Source organism: Marmota monax, unplaced genomic scaffold, assembly GCF_021218885.2.
Source record: "Marmota monax isolate L192 unplaced genomic scaffold, Marmota_monax_Labrador192_F-V1.1 WCK01_AAM20220418_F8-fsc00054, whole genome shotgun sequence".
NCBI classification, from domain to species: domain Eukaryota; kingdom Metazoa; phylum Chordata; class Mammalia; order Rodentia; family Sciuridae; genus Marmota; species Marmota monax.
The window spans coordinates 3,132,657-3,148,555 of record NW_026692145.1 but is presented as its reverse complement, the minus strand read 5'-3'; the positions used below and the strand labels follow the sequence as shown (position 1 = coordinate 3,148,555).

The window sequence follows — 15,899 nt, the reverse complement described above, 5'->3', positions numbered from 1 at the left end:
AACAAACTACCAAGTGAAAAAGTCTATGGGGGCTGGGTGCATTGGCAAATGCTTGTAATCCCAGCAGCTCTCGAGGCTGAGGCAGGAGGATCACGAGTTCAAAGCCAGCCTTAGCCACTTAGTGGGGCCCAAAGGAACTTAGCCAGATCTCATCTCAAAATAAAATATAAAAAGGGCTGAGGATGTGCTCCTGGGTCCAATCCCTATTACAAAATAAATAAATAAATAAATAAATAAAAACAACAGGGGCTGGGGATGTGGCTCAAGCGGTAGCGCGGTCACCTGGCATGCACGGGGCGCTGGGTTTGATCCTCAGCACCACATACAAGTAAAATAAAGATGTGTCCACCGAAAACTAAAAAATAAATATTAAAAAATTCTCTCTCTCTCTCTCTCTCTTTAAAAAAAAATAACAACAACAACAACAACAACAACAAAACTAAAAACAAAACAGCCGGGCATGATGGCACATACCTGTGATCCCATCAACTTGCCTGTAATTCCAGTGATTTGGTAGGCTGAGGCAGTAGGACAGCAAGTTTGAGGCCAGCTTGAGCAACTTAGTGAGACCCTCTCAAAATAAAAAATAAAAAGGTCTAGGGATGTGGCTCAGTGGTTCATCAACCCTGGGGGTTCAACCCACGGTACCCTCCCCCCTAAAAAAAAAAAGAGTGTGAGTACAAATAAAATTAGAGACCCACTCATGAATATAAGCATAAAAATTCTAGTATCTCAGTAAAATGAATTCAGAATTATGTAAAAGAAAATAAAATGACCAGGTTGTATTCACCTCATGAGCACAAGGGAGGATAACCTGTAAAAGGAATACTTGTCACTCCCTGATTTTCCAAGAAAAGGAGACAAGTATATGGTCATCTCAATAGGTTCCAGAAAACCAAAAACATATTTGGTAAATCTGAATAGCAGCCAGGTGCGGTGGCGCATGCCTGTAATCCCAGCAGCTTGGGAGGCCCAGACAGGAAGGAGGATGGTGAGTTCAAAGCTAGCCTCAGTAATGGCGAGGTGCTTAGCAACTCAGTGAGACCCTGTCTTTGAATAAAATACAAAATACGGCTGGGGATGTGGCTCAGTGGTTGCGTGCTCCTCCTGGCACAAAACAAAACAAAACACAAGAGCATTCACAGTATAAGTTTTAATGAAGCCATGAAAATAAAGGAATTTCCATAATCAGATTATTGTTATCAATTTGTCATGCCGTGTGGAAAACTACTTTTCAACTCCACTCGACAACTAGTTGGTAACTTGGTTTAAAAGAAGAACTTTAGTTATCACTCACCAATCTGCAAGTATGCTGTTGTTTTCCAGGTCTTGCAAGGACTCTCCAGCGTCTGTCATGGGCTTTGGGCCATGTTGGAGGCTCGACAAATCCTGTCTCTTCCATGTTTAGGGGTAAATTCGCTGAGGAGGCTGCTAGTTTCTCCTCCCCATGCATCTCATCCTCAAGGAGCCTCGCCTGAGTGTATTTATACCCTGATAGCAAGTCTGCAAGGCAGAAATGGAAGTACACAAGACCCCGAGGCCTACACTGACAATCGGCTCACCATTGGCAGACTCCACATTTCTTTTTCTTCAATATGCAGGGTTGAACTCAGAGGCACTCTATCACTGACTACATACCCAGTCCTGTTTACGTTTTCTATTTTGAGACATTTTCTCTTTAGGGTCTTGCTAAATCGCTGAGGCTGGCTTCCAACCTATGATCCTCCTGCCTCAGCCTCCTGAGTCACTTGGATTACAAGTGCCACCACACCAGGCTCAGACTCAATCTTCTGATGGAAGGAGCTGAAAATTCACATTTCAAGGGCTTGAACACACGAAAAGGAACAATTAGGGCATGTACACACTCAGTGTACTTCAGGCACCTAAGAAACCTACGCCTAAGTGTAATGGTCAGTGAGGAAATAGCAAAAGAATTCCTTTCTCAGCTGTAAAAATAGATGTTTACTCAATCACAATTCTACTGCATAGATTCCTGCAGGCAATGAAGAAAAAAAACATGGAATTGAAGCATTAGGATTATTAAAAAAATTAAAATACCACATATAGCCAGGTGTGGTGAAGCATGCCTGTTATCCCAGCGACTTGGGAAGCTGAGGCAGGAGGATCACAGGTTGGAGACCAGGCTCATCAACTTAGCAAGACCCTGCCTCAAAGCAGAAAAATAAAAAGAACTGGGGATGTAACTCCGTGGTCAATTGCCCCAGAACAAAAATCATAGAATAAAATGTCCTGTATAACTATAGATACATATAAGACAATGTATCAAAACTGTCTAGGTATAAGAGCAATACAAAGTAAACTGAATTCCTTTTTTTTTTTTTTTTTTTGGTTCTGGGGATTCAATCCAGGGGTGCTTAACTGGTGAGCCACATCCCGGCCTTTTGAATATTTAATTTTGAGATAGGGTCTCACTGAGTTTCTTAGGGCCTCACTAAATTGCTGAGGCTGGCTTTGAACTTGTGATCCTCCTGCCTCTGCCCCTGGAGCCCCCAGGATTACAGGCGTGCGCCATCACGCCCGGCTCCAAATATACGTTTTTTAACCTAAAATCCTGGTTACCTTTCATCTCAAGTGTTCAGATAAGCTTTCCTGAGTTATTATAGTTTGAGGTCTTTGCAAATATCATCAACTATTCTTCAGAATATGTAATAATTTTAATTTTGCTTCTTAGCTTTTGCATTTCTTAGAATAAGCATCCCTGCTTACAAAATAACCAGCCACATTAGCCATGTAAAGGGAAGTACAGAGAGGTCGGTCACAAGTAAGGCCCACTGGAGGAGACAAGGACTTGTAAATCTAGAATGTCTTGATTTCTCCTGTTTTCCCTGCTCAGTTAGAGACACAAATATTCAAAATCTCAAATGGCCAACAAGTTGAAACTTAGTACCAATGACTCTGCACTGCACACATTTGTTTTTTACTGGTCCTCAGATTACAAAAATGTTGATGCCTTCTTAAATACACAGCTTATCAAGGACAAACGGAAACGCTTGATCCCAACTCCCGCTTTCCCGAAGGGAACTACTATTAGCAGCTTGATGAGTGTGTTTGTTTAAATATTGTAAAAGTGAATAAAGAGGGCTGGGGGTTGTGGCTCAGTGGTAGAGCGCTCCCTAGCACGTGCTAGGCGCTGGGTTCGGTCCCCAGCACCACATAAAAATAAATTTAAAAATGAAGGTATTGTGTCCAACTACAACGAAAAAAAATTTTAAAGTGAATAAAGATCTGATATTTAATTAAGTAGATTTAGCCTACATCTCAGTGCTAAACACACATGCACACATATACTAAACATTTCCATTTTTTCAAATCCATCAATACTGGTTATAATATACATGGAGTTTGGTGTCCTGGGGCTGTTTGTTTTTTTGGTTCTGGGATTGAACTCAAAGGCATTTAACCACTGAGCCACATCCCCAGCCCCTTTTATTTTTTTAAAATGTTTTTTAGAGGCTAGGGTTGTGGCTCAGCAGTAGAGCCCTCACCTAGCAAGTGCAACACCCTGGGTTCGATTCTCAACACCACATAGAAATAAATTTAAAAAATCATAAAGGTATTGTGTCCAACTACAACTAAAAAATAAAATATAAAAAAATTTAAAAATTTTTTTAGTTGTTTATTAATTTGTTTTTTAATGCAGTGCTGGGGATCAAACTAGTGCCTCACGCATGCTAAGCAACCACTGACACTGAGCTACAACCCCAGCCCCTTATTTTTTATTTTAAGACAAGGTCTCGCTAAGTTGCTTGGGGACTCGCTCAATTGCTGAGGCTGGCCTTGAACTTGTGATCCTCCTGCCTCAGTCTCCCAAGTTTCTGGGATTACAGGCATGCATCACCATGCTGAGCAAATTCTTTTTTTTTGTTTGTTTGTTTGTTTAAGAGGTAAATTATAATATTTAATTCATTATGTCTCCTTAATGGTACCATGAATTCTTGACTGAACACTGGATGATAAGCACTTTCCAATAACATTGAATATTCATGGGAAACCTGACAGTTTTCTTGTGGGTAAATCTTATAGTATTCCTTTATGGTTGCTCAAATCCTAAGACTAACACTTATCTTGAAAAAAATGCACAAATGGAGCAAATATATAGCAGTCAAATGATCGTCTTCAGTCAAGAAGCTTAATAAAGCAAACTATTGGAAGCACTCTAAAAACTTACAAAGTTAGCTGCTTGGCTTGAAGGTATCTCATTCCCTTTTTTGAATCCATGTTTGTGTGTGTTGAACTTCAATTATTCATGTATGTAATAAGAAGAGAATGATAGGCTTTTTATTTATTTATTTATCTGTGGTGCTGGGGATTGAACCCAGGGCCTTGTGCATCCTATGAAAGCGCTCCACCAACTGAGCTATATCCCCAACCCAAAAGAGGCTTTTTAAGATTTCCGTTTTCCTCATATTCACCAAGTGGAACGGTTTGATCCTGAAGTTCCAATTTTGTTTTTTCATCCCTAAGTCGAGTTGTGAACAACTAACTCCCTTTATGAGGACTTGGAGTAGGATTTCAATCTTTCCAGAGGCTTAAGAAAACCAAGTGTTAGGGCCTGGAGCTATAGCTTAGCAGTAGAGCGCCTTGTCTAGTTCATGTGAAGCCCTGGGTTGGATCCTCAGCACCACATACAAATAAATAAAATACAGGTATTGTGTCCGTGTACAACTAAAATAACAATAATAAAACAAACAAAACTACGTGCTATAGCAGAACCTGGACAATGGACATTCTGCCACTCTCCCTTGCCACTCTCGCAAAGAAGCCTCAGTGGTCCTCTTTGGTGCCAACTTTCTACTTCCTGTGGAGTGTTGCTGTGTGTTCACTAAGTCGCAGGCACAGAGAACAATACTTGCTATCATGGAATGAACGGTTATGTCCCAAACCTCAAGGATGTCATCTTCCTTAGGAGAAGGCCGACAGCTAAATAACCCATTTCTGTCCCTTAGAAAAAGAAGAATGCCCAGACTCCTCCCCCGCAAAAAAAAAAAAAAAAAAAAAATAGGATCTGAGTGATTTACTCTAGGCTTGCCTTCACTGGGGAGATTGTCCCATTCCCTGGCTTCCCGCCTTTGTCCAGAGCTCCTGATCTGAAGTCAAGGAGGTCTACTCAGGACTAAGGTCCACTCACTTTCACAAAAGGCCCAACCTTTTTCAACTGCTGGGCCTCATGGAGTTCCCTCACAATTTGGGGTTCTGTCAAACTACTTCCTCTTGGTGGCAGTACTGCCTTGGGAAAGCTGCTTAGACCTGCTTCCCAGGCCCCTGTACTCCCACCCACTTGACTTAAAAAAAAAAAAAAAAGCCAGCCACCCAAAGACAAAAGAGCCAGAAAGGAAGCTGCCTAGGGAGCTTGCCTTGTTTGGGGAAATTCTGCTTCTGGTCTCACTCTGAAATCCACCTGAGGCCTATACCCCCCAGAGCATCAACTGCTCTTTGTCTTTCAGGAATTCCATTTGCACTCTACCAAGCCTTTGCAGATCTGCTCTTCTTTCTTCAGCCTGGATTCCCAACATTTCCTCAAGTTATTTCCTTCCGTGAGCAATTATCAGAGGTCCGGGGTACGAAAGTGAGAAAACAGATGCAAATAAGGGCCTAGAGAATTAAAATTCTGGGGCCCAGGTCAGGTGACTTGTCTCATGGCCATTTTCTCTGGGAGGCCTCCATTTGCTGACCTGAGCCTTTGGCTTTGTGTGTTCAAATGGAAGTTGTAGCACCTTAAGAGAAGGGGCCAGTGGGTTCTCATATCCAAATTCCACAGTATGAATCTCTCAGACTGAGGCATACTCTTGAACTCGTATAAATTCTGGTCAAGAAGCTGATGAGTTTTCCCCACGGTTTCATCACTTAGCATCGCAATACAAGCACATTCCCTTCATGTAAGTCATTATGTGACCCTTAATGACATTATTGTGTATGCATGTCCCACTCATTTAATCCTGGGGGGTCAGTCTTCGTGTTTTAGCATAAGCAAGATATACTGCTTGCATAGAATTTAGAAAAATCACCAAATGCTGATCAAGAGTAAAAGTGCTAATCATCAATAAATAAGGCTTTCCATATTTACTCCCATTCTTATTTATAGTGACACACTGCACTAAATTTACAATTAAATTGGATTTATATATGCATCATTTCTTAAAACTCAAATTTTCATTTCTGATTCCAGGTAGACTGAAATTATTCTGAAAAGTTTGCAAGAGCTGGATTTTAGACAATACAATATTTCCAAAGACTTTCTTGGTTGACCCATTCATGAAAGAACATTAGGTTCTCATCTAATTGTTCAAAATTTATATATAGGACATAAAATACTTGTAATACTGTGACTCAGCGATTTTCAGTCCTGCCTTACCTAATCATTGCTATGGTGAGATTTGTATACTTAGACATAAAATATCTAAAATACATGTACACAAAATTATATATATATATATATATATATATATATATATATATATAATTAAACAGGCACTATGTATTCTGTCTCAGAAAACTAGGGTTCCTTTTTTTATCTACTTTTCAGAACGTATACCAAATTTTTATCTTTTTCTGTGTAAACTGGAGAGCAAACAGAATTCAATAAATGAAGGTTCAGATTGGCATTTCTCTTGAAAATAAGATTTCAAGGGTTCTCACCACATGTGCACAAAAAGGTATTTATGAGGGGCTGGATCTATTAATTAGCTTGATTGTGGTCATCCTTTCACCATGTAAACATGTATCAATACATGCTGTATACCTGAAACGCATCCAATTTTCCCTTTTTGATCAAACCCCAATAAAGCTGGGAAAGGTATACTGGTTTGAAAATTAAGTAGTCACCCTACCTGCTCAAGTATCTCCTCAAGATCAAGAAGGACCCAAACTTAGCAGATGTTTTAGTTTTAAAGGGACGTTTCAAACAAGAAGAAACTGCTATTTCTCCAAGTCCATCACCCACCTGGCCTATCCTAAGAAAACTTTGAAATGGATGCATTCACACTCTTTACATGAAGCTAAAATCTTCATTAACATCTGCCAATATAATTGTTAAGACAAGCAGACATTAATATGTTGGCTGAGAATTTCACTGAAACGCCTACTCACACCAAGTGTAACATGGACCACGATCATAAACATGTAACTGCAAAATGTTTCCACATTTATGCACTAGGATGCATGTTTGCTTCTCCTTAAATGTAACTGGATGCACACTGGGTGCAGTTCCCATCAAGTCTTTCGGACACATGCACATAGGCACAGATATCTGAGTGCTTAGGAATGTTTTTGTACTTTACTTTTCTATTTGTGTGTGTGTGTGTGTGTGTGTGCCAGGGATGGAACCCAGGCCTTGCACACACTAGGCAAGGGCACTACCGCCTGACTTACATTCCCACATTCCCAGGCACCTTCGAGATTTCTAGTTCAAGAAATCTATCAAAATTTACCTGCTGCTGGCAAAGCATTCAATATTTGAGAAACAGCACATTGGACAGTACATGGTACCTCAATCCCGGTAAGAAGAAATAATCAAGATGGCGTTGCCATCATTCTTGCATCTTTGCAGGTACAATACCTACTTTTAAAAATTAATGTTCAGATTCCCTGGTACCTGGAGCGTTCAAAGAAGCTCCCTCCATCTGTAGCTTTAACACTTTTAAAATACTATGAAATATTCGCTGGAATACTAACATATTTAAAATTTTTGCCTCTTTTTGCATTTCTAGAAAGAATCATGCTTCTTCACAATGTACCTGGTAGGACAGCCAAGAATGAAGAAGTGAAGCCAGGTCACAGGTAATGAATGCCACCTCCAGCAGCCAAGGGCTTTTAAAACGTTGGTTCCTCTTCCTCCTCTTGCCTTGATTTTGGTCCCCATCTGCTCGTGGGTGCTCTGCTCTCCCAGGAGAAGCGCTAACCCTTCTTGGCCTGGCTGGGTTGTTCCACACCGCTTCAAGGCCCTCCTAGCTCCAAGCCATTTAGGTGTCCCTGAGACCTCCGGCAAGCACATGGAGTCTTTCTCTAAGCCACCAGCTATTGTCCTGCCCTCCGTTCTCTGACCCTCCGACCTAAAAGGGCCAAGGCCCCACTCTTGTGGAGACCACGTGTCAGCCGTTCTCAAGATCTAAGGGGCAGGGAAAGATGCAAATATCCCGAGGCCCAGAACTTTGTTGGTGGCTTCCTCTAGTCCCTCCCACACTGGGAGGATCCCAAGACTCCACCCCAGGACTTCCTGTGTCTGGACATCCTCACAGCACCCCAGTCTTTGTCACCTACACTGGGACCTTTCCTCAGGAAAAGGAACTGAGACCCTGTTCCTCCTGGAAGGATTCACACAACAAATCCTTCCAAACTAAGGAGGATCTTTCCTCTCAAGGAGAAAGCCTAGGGGCTTTTCCCAGAATGACCTCATGATGTCAGTGTTGCTCCAGGAACTGGATTTTACACTGCCCTGTCCTCCCTGCCACCTCGGTCGGCCCGCTCCCCCGCCCCTCCCGTGTGGGGAAAAACAAAAGGCTACCCAGAGATAAACCCCCAGGAAATAAGGTTGCCTTGTTGTTTTGCCCAGTTTGAAAAAAAAACCTGCTCACACTATTGTGATTCTGCTTTTGGTTCCATCTAAAGTCAAACTGAGGCTTCAACCTACTCTCATCAGGGGTCTTTTCAGTTCAAGAATTCAATTTCCACCTACCTAAATCTCAACAATTTCGCTTTTCTGCACTCAGCAATATATCTCCAACATTTTCTCATGGCACAAATTGTCTTGGAGTATCAGGGGACAAACCTCAGGGATTCAGACCTCGTGGGAAAAGGAAATGGTTACACCTAAGAGCTTGGATAACAGCAAATCTAAGCACCAGTCCCCGTGCTTCTTGGCTTGGCTGGCTTCCCAGGTTCCCTGGGAGTCCTGCTCTATCTTCTGGCCCAAGCATTGGGCCTGTATGCTCAGGGAGAAGCTTCTTTTTTTCTGGAATTCTTAAGATTTGTGTCCAGAGAGTCTCAAGACTTCCCACTCTCTAGCACCCATTAGCAGTGATACAGATACTCAACTATGGGTGAATGCCAGCCAGAGGAAACCGAGTCTCATGGTTTCATCTAAGATCGGAATACAGGCATGTTCCCATGTCATTTTTATGACTGCCAATGGCTTCCTATAAGTTGATTGCAAAGGTACATGTAACTTAGGGAGCAGTCTTAACAGCATTTTCTGGTAAGTTACTAAGGAATGGTACTTGCAAAGGATTCCCAAAATAAACAGGTGCTGATCAAGAGCAAAGCACACACACAGACACACACACACACACACACAAAAATTGAAAAAAGTAAAGCACAGTCATAAACAACTCTGTTAAAGGGATCTCTGCTAATCATAGCGGTAATGCCAATAGAAAGGTAGTGAACAAAAATCAGATGGCATTAGATAACTACAGCTCATAGAGACATCTGTGACATTATAAAAACTAAATGGACATATGAACAAAGAGGGTGAAGTTTAATTACAACATTACTATAATAAATATCATGCTTACAGATATATAATATTGTGGGACTTGAAGCTATAATAACTGTGTGGTAGACTATTTGCCTAATATGTGAGAGGTCCTGGGTTCAATGCCCAGCATCACAGAAGACTGATTGATAGATAGATAGATACATACATACATACATAGATGACATAAATTTTGAACATGCCCACACATATAAATGGTTACATATTAAAGTATTTCTCTTAAAGCGATTGAATGAATCCTTAAGGTAATTTCTAACAAAGTATTCATCATTATATTATACAATTTCCATATTCCCACACACATATATATATTTTTTAATATTGATGAACTTTTTTATTTTATTTATTTGTTTGTATTTGGTGCTCAGAATTGAACCCAGTGTCTCACACATGCTAGGCAAGCACTCTATCACTGAACCACTACCCCAGCCCCACACATATATTTTAAAAAATTAAAATTTGCTTATTGAACTCTACAAAGAGCCTTATCATCTCAGAGATTTAAAACAATAACTGCTACAAGCAAGCTATTCAAATTTTGAGAAGTCATAAATCCAAAAATAAATGGTGACTCCATCTCAACAGGAGTAAAATGTTTAAAATGTTTGTCTCATCTCCTATACTAAAAAAAAAAATTAAAATTCCTTTGTACTTTCAGTGTTCAAATATGTTTTCTATACTTATTGTAGCTAGAATAGTTTCCAGGCTTCATTATCCACTCTTTGAAATAGATTTTTTTTTTTTAAAGTGACCTATCATATTTGATATTTTCAAAATTAGACATGCTTCTTGGGGCTGGGGGTGTAGCTCAGTGGTAGAGTACTTGTGGCACATGTGCAAGGCCCTGGTTCCCTCCTCAGTACCGTTAAAAAATAAAATAAAATAAAAATTAGACGTGTTTCTTTAACAATATGCTCAAATACCACATTGTTTATAAAGAAGTACAGTGAAATCATGGATAATTCAACCTGAAGCAGACAGAGACTTGTGAGATACAGTTGTGTCTGCATGCTCAGGAATACAGATTCCTTAGGGCTCCCTCATGTGGGCAGTATAGTAAGTTTTCACCAATAATTGCCTCAGTACACATTTGTTCTGGATTTGCTGTTGAATTACAAATATAATATACGCATTATGAAAAATCTTTCACAAATCTATGAAAGTCATGTGGAAACACTTTATCCCAAATCGGCCTATCCCAGGGGATACACTATTGGCAGCTTAATGGGTACATGTGTTCAAGTGTTGTAAACAAGATGTACAATGGCTCATGAGAACTAACATTATTTAACTAAATAAGTATATCCTACTGCATATCAAGAAACTCCCCTATTTGCTTACAAGATGCCTGAAGCACACATGCATTAACCCACAGATGAACACATTACTAAACTAAACTAAATTAAAAAATAAATATTTAAAAATGTAGGTGGAGTTTTGGGCTCTTCTTTCTTTGCTCAGCATTATTACATGATGGATCCTTTCCAATAGCCTAAGTTTTCATGGTAGTAGTTTATTTTTAAATTCCATAAAATTCCTTTAGTGTTGATCAGTTCCTAGACCTAACATATACATATGGCAAAGAAATGATAAATGGAGTAATAGAAAACAGGTATGAGGGAATACTCTTCATTATATCAACTCCATATGTCAATGCATTGTATCTGCCCTTTCCTCCCTGTGTATTCTGGTGTGAGCATGCACGTGTATGTGTCTGTGGTTGTGTGCAGAGGTTTGAAGACATGAACTTCTAATGACATAATCTATATATGGGATTTTTGTGTGGTTTGAAAATTTCCTTGTTTTGTGTGCTTTTGTCTGGACTTTTATAGAATTACCACTTCAGAAGTCATTAAATATGCTTCAGAAGACTGGATTTTATGTTAATTAATTATTTCCAAAAAATTTTGCATCCAAAACCATTAAGTGTAGGACATTTGGTCATTCTGGCATGTATATAGAACTGTCTATTCTTATAGAAAAAGAGAAATTGAAAATAAAAGATGTTTTATAAATTGCAGTTTTAATAAATATGCATTGGGATCATTTTTTTTTTCCTTCTGTGAATTTCAAAAGCAACTCTTGCTGGGTTTCAACATTTCAATACTTAACATAAGCATAGGTGCCATGTGGGTGCCATCTTGTGTTGTTGTTATTATTATTATTTTGATATCAGGGATTGAATCCAGAGGTTCTTAACCACTGAACCACATCTGCAGCTCTTTTTATTTTTTCATTTTGAGACAGGGTCTCACAGGTTGCTGAGGCTGGCTTTGAACTTGCAATTCTCCTGCCTCAGCCTCCTGCGTCTGGGATTACAGGCATGCACCACCATGCCCGGCACTATCTTGTTTTCTTGGGAGGAAAACCATACTGGTGTTTGCCTCAAGTCTCCCAGATATTTTGTTTTGTTCATATTTACTCTCTATAATCCATATGTATATATGGTTCCATAGAGTCATGAAACAGAGAAAACAGTATTTCCTAGGAGCAACTTTCATGACCTTGATTCAGGCAATGATTTCTTAGGGCCACCAAAAGCACAGGCAACAAAAGCGATTAATTGAACTTCATCAAAATAAAAATATTTTGTTGCAAATGATACCATTAAGAAAGAGAAAAGACAATGTACAGAATAGCAGAAAATAGTTACAAATTATGATTAAGTTCTTGTAACTAGAATATAAAGAACACTTACAACTCAATAATAGAAAAAAAAAAAAAACTAACTCAGGTCTGGGGTTGTGGCTCGGTGGTAGAGCACTCACCTAGCATGTGTGAGGCCCTGGGTTTGTGCCTCAGCACCACATAAAGTTAAATAAATAAATGTATTGTGTCCATCTACAACTAAAAAATATTTTAAAAAACTAACTCAATTAAAAATGGGCAAAGGTTTTTGAATAGACATTTCTCCAAAGAAGATACAAATGTGGCCAATAAACATGTGAAAAGATGTCCACCATCATTACCCAGTAAGGAAATGCAAATCAAAACCACAGTGAGATGCTACTTCCCACCCACTATGTTGTCTATATTTTAGAAAGAAAGACAATAACAAATTTCAGCAAAGATGTGGATAAATGGGAAACCTCATATATAGCTGATAGGAATATCACATGGTACATTGTGGTGGGGAGTGTACCGGGGATTGAACCCAGGGGCACTCGACCACTGAGCCACATCCCCAGGCCAATTTGGTATTTTATTTAAAGACAGGGTCTCACTGAGTTGTTTAGCACCTCTCTGTTGCTGAGGCTGGCTTTGAACTCTCGATCCTGCTGCCTCAATCTCCTGAGCCACCGGGATTACAGTCATGCACCCCACCCCCACCCCAGCTCATATGGTACATTCATTTTAGAAAACCTTTTGGCTGTTCCTCAAACACTTGAAGATTCTATCATCCAATGATCCAGTAATTCAACTCCTAGGTATTTACTCAAGACAAATGCAACCAAATATCTTCACATAAACTTGTACATGAATGTTGACAGCAGCATTAATATAATGTAGAAACTATCTAAAAGTCCATCCACTGATGAATATATAAATGCAATGTGGTACGTGGGCACAATGCAGTATCACTGAGTCATGCAAAAGAAACAATTACTCTGTATTTGGGGTAAAAATGGTAGTTCATAACCCACTTGAATCGAATGTATGAAATATGATATGTCAAGAGTTTTGTAATGTTGTGAATAATCAATAAAAAAATACAGTGTTTTAAGAAATACCAAAAAAAAAAAAAAAAGAAACAATTACTGATACACTGGACAACACAGAAGATCCTCAAAAACTTTATGCTAAGTGAAAGAAGTCAGACACAGCTGGATGCAGTGGTACATGCCTATCATCTGAGCTACTTGAGAGGCCGAAGGAGGAGAACTGCAAGTTCAAGTATAGCCTGGACAACTTAGGGAGAGCCTGTCTCAAAAGTTTTTGAAAAGGTCTGGAAATAGCTCAGTGGCAGAGCACTTGGCTAGCATGTGCAAAGCCCTGCATTCAATTCCCACAATGAGCCAGGCGTATGTTTAGTGGCCCACGTCTGTAATCTCTGAGATTTGGGAGGCTGAGGAAGGAGGATCACAAGTTCAAAGGCAGCCTCAGCAACTTAGCAAGGTGCTTCTCAGAGAGACCCTGTCTCTAAATAAAATATATTATTTATTTATTTTAGAGAGAGAGGAGGATCGAACCCAGGCTGCATGCATGCTAGGCGAGCGTGCTACCGCTTGAGCCACATCCCCAACCCAAAATAAATTTTTTTTTAAAAAGGCCTAGGGACATGGCTCAGTGGTTGAAAACTCCTGGGTTCAATGCCTCAATAAAAAAAAAATTCCACTACTATATAAATAAATAAATGCCAAACACAAAAGTCTATATATTGTGTGACTCCATGTATAAAAAAAAAAAAATCCAGAATAGGTGAATCCACAGAGAAAGAAAGTTGACTAGTGTTTTTCAGAGGTTAGAGGAAGCTGTGAACACAGACTGACTGCTAGAAGGTATAAGGTATCGTTTTGGGATGATGAAAATATTCTAGTTTATTGTGGTAATAAGTGCACAATTCTGTGAATATGTACATTGATTGTGTACTTTTAAAGGGTAGATTTAATAGTGTGTGAATTGTATCTCAATAAATTTGTTTTAAAACATTTTAAAAATTGATCAGTTCATTCACAACATCTATAAAATTAATGAGGAAAACATACTTATCTCATATTGTATAGAAAAAAGCATTTCACAAAATCAAGCATCAATCATGATTTTAAAAAACTCTCAGGGAATCATAAATCTGAGAAAACACTCTCAAAATGATAAAGACTAACCACAAAAATATATACTCAATATCATCTTTAACAGTGAAAAACTCAACACTTTTTAAGATCTAGAGCAAAGCAAGGAATTGATCTGTCACCTCTTGTGCTGAATCTGGTGCCAAATGTTCTAGGAAGGTCATTAAGGCAAGGGGAAAAAAATTAAAGCTTGGAAAAAAAGAAGTAAAAGTGCTTTTACTGATATTACTATTCACAGAGAACACACATATAGAAAGCTGATAATTTGAAATCTCTATCTTCTAGACAAGGTATGATTAGGTCTTGCTTTTATATCCAACAAGAAAAAAGCTTTTTAAAAAAATTTGGGGTGTTTAGTCTATTGATGGCTAATGTGCTAACGTATTTATTAATACATTTAAATTTGAGGGTGCCATCTTGTCTCTTGAACTCTGTTTCTGCCCTTGTGTTTGATTCTGTTTTCCTGCTCCTTCTTTCTAAGTATCTGAAGATTTTATTTTTTTAGAATTCCATTATAATTTATCTGTGGGCCGCTTGATCACTTCTCTTTGTGGGCTTTTCATGTGTGTATGGTGTGCTGGAGATGAGACCCAAGGCCTCACGCGTGCCAGGCAAGTGCTCTATCACTGACCGACATCCTCTCTTTGTGTTATTTTCTAGTAGTTACTGTAGAGATTGTGTGTCCTTAACATTTTGCAATCTATGCAGAATTGATAGTTTAGCACCCCATGCAGAATGTAAATCCTTACAACAATTTAGGTCTATCGATCATTCCATAGCATCCTTTATTCTAGTGTTGTAATATGGAATTCATCTACATTATATTATAAACACCACAAAATAATGTCATACGTTTTCTTTTTTTTTTATTTTTTAGTTGTAGTTGGACACAATCCTTTTATTTATTTTTATGTGGTGCTGAGGATCGAACCCAGGGCCCCTCATGTGCTAGGCAAGCATTCTACCGCTGAGTCACAACCCCAGCCCCCATAAGTTTTCTTTTAAGCATTCATGTGTATTGGAAAGGAGCTAAGTGGAAATTCAGTCTTTTATATTTACAGAGATATTCAATATTTCTGATGTTCTTGATTTGCACCAGAACATCTGCTTCCATTGCCATTTTTCTTCAACCTGAAGAATGTCCTACAGCATCCATTTTGATGCATGTCTGCTGGTGCCAAACAATTTCTCATTTTTTGTCTGAAAACATTTATTTCTCCTATTTCATCTGTGAATGATATTTTCAGTGGATGAAGAACTCTGGGTTGATTTTTTTTTTTTGTCGCCACTTTCAATAGGAGGTTGTACTGTCTAATAGGCTCTGTAGTCACTGTTGAGCAAGCCACAGCTTTTTGAATAAAACATGTAATTTATGACAGAGGTAGCATTTCAAGTCCATGGGGGAAATGACTGCCTTCAATAAGTGGTCTAAGGACTACTGGGTATCCTTGTATGCAAATGCAACATCATTCCTCTCTCACTCTGTACACAAAAATCCATCCCTAGTCCCTTTTCAGGTAAAGAAATCATCACAAACCTGCACTAATGTTATGGAAAACCCAAGTGATCAGGGAGAGCTTTGATGGATTTAAGAGGTG

General features: G+C 39.1%; 1 long non-coding RNA gene across 5 annotated transcripts in view; it reads right to left on the bottom strand.

Annotated features, from left to right (window-relative positions):
- Positions 1-8,143, bottom strand: part of LOC124109479 (uncharacterized) — a 61,141-nt gene extending 52,998 nt beyond the window's left edge. For 4 of the 5 annotated variants that reach the window (XR_009224424.1, XR_009224419.1, XR_009224417.1 and 1 more), the window contains exon 1: positions 7,755-8,142. This is a non-coding gene — a long non-coding RNA (uncharacterized LOC124109479). Of the gene's footprint in view, positions 1-7,754 lie in introns of all 5 variants that reach the window. The other variant, XR_009224452.1, reaches the window with a different exon arrangement.
- Positions 8,144-15,899: the final 7,756 nt, after the last annotated feature.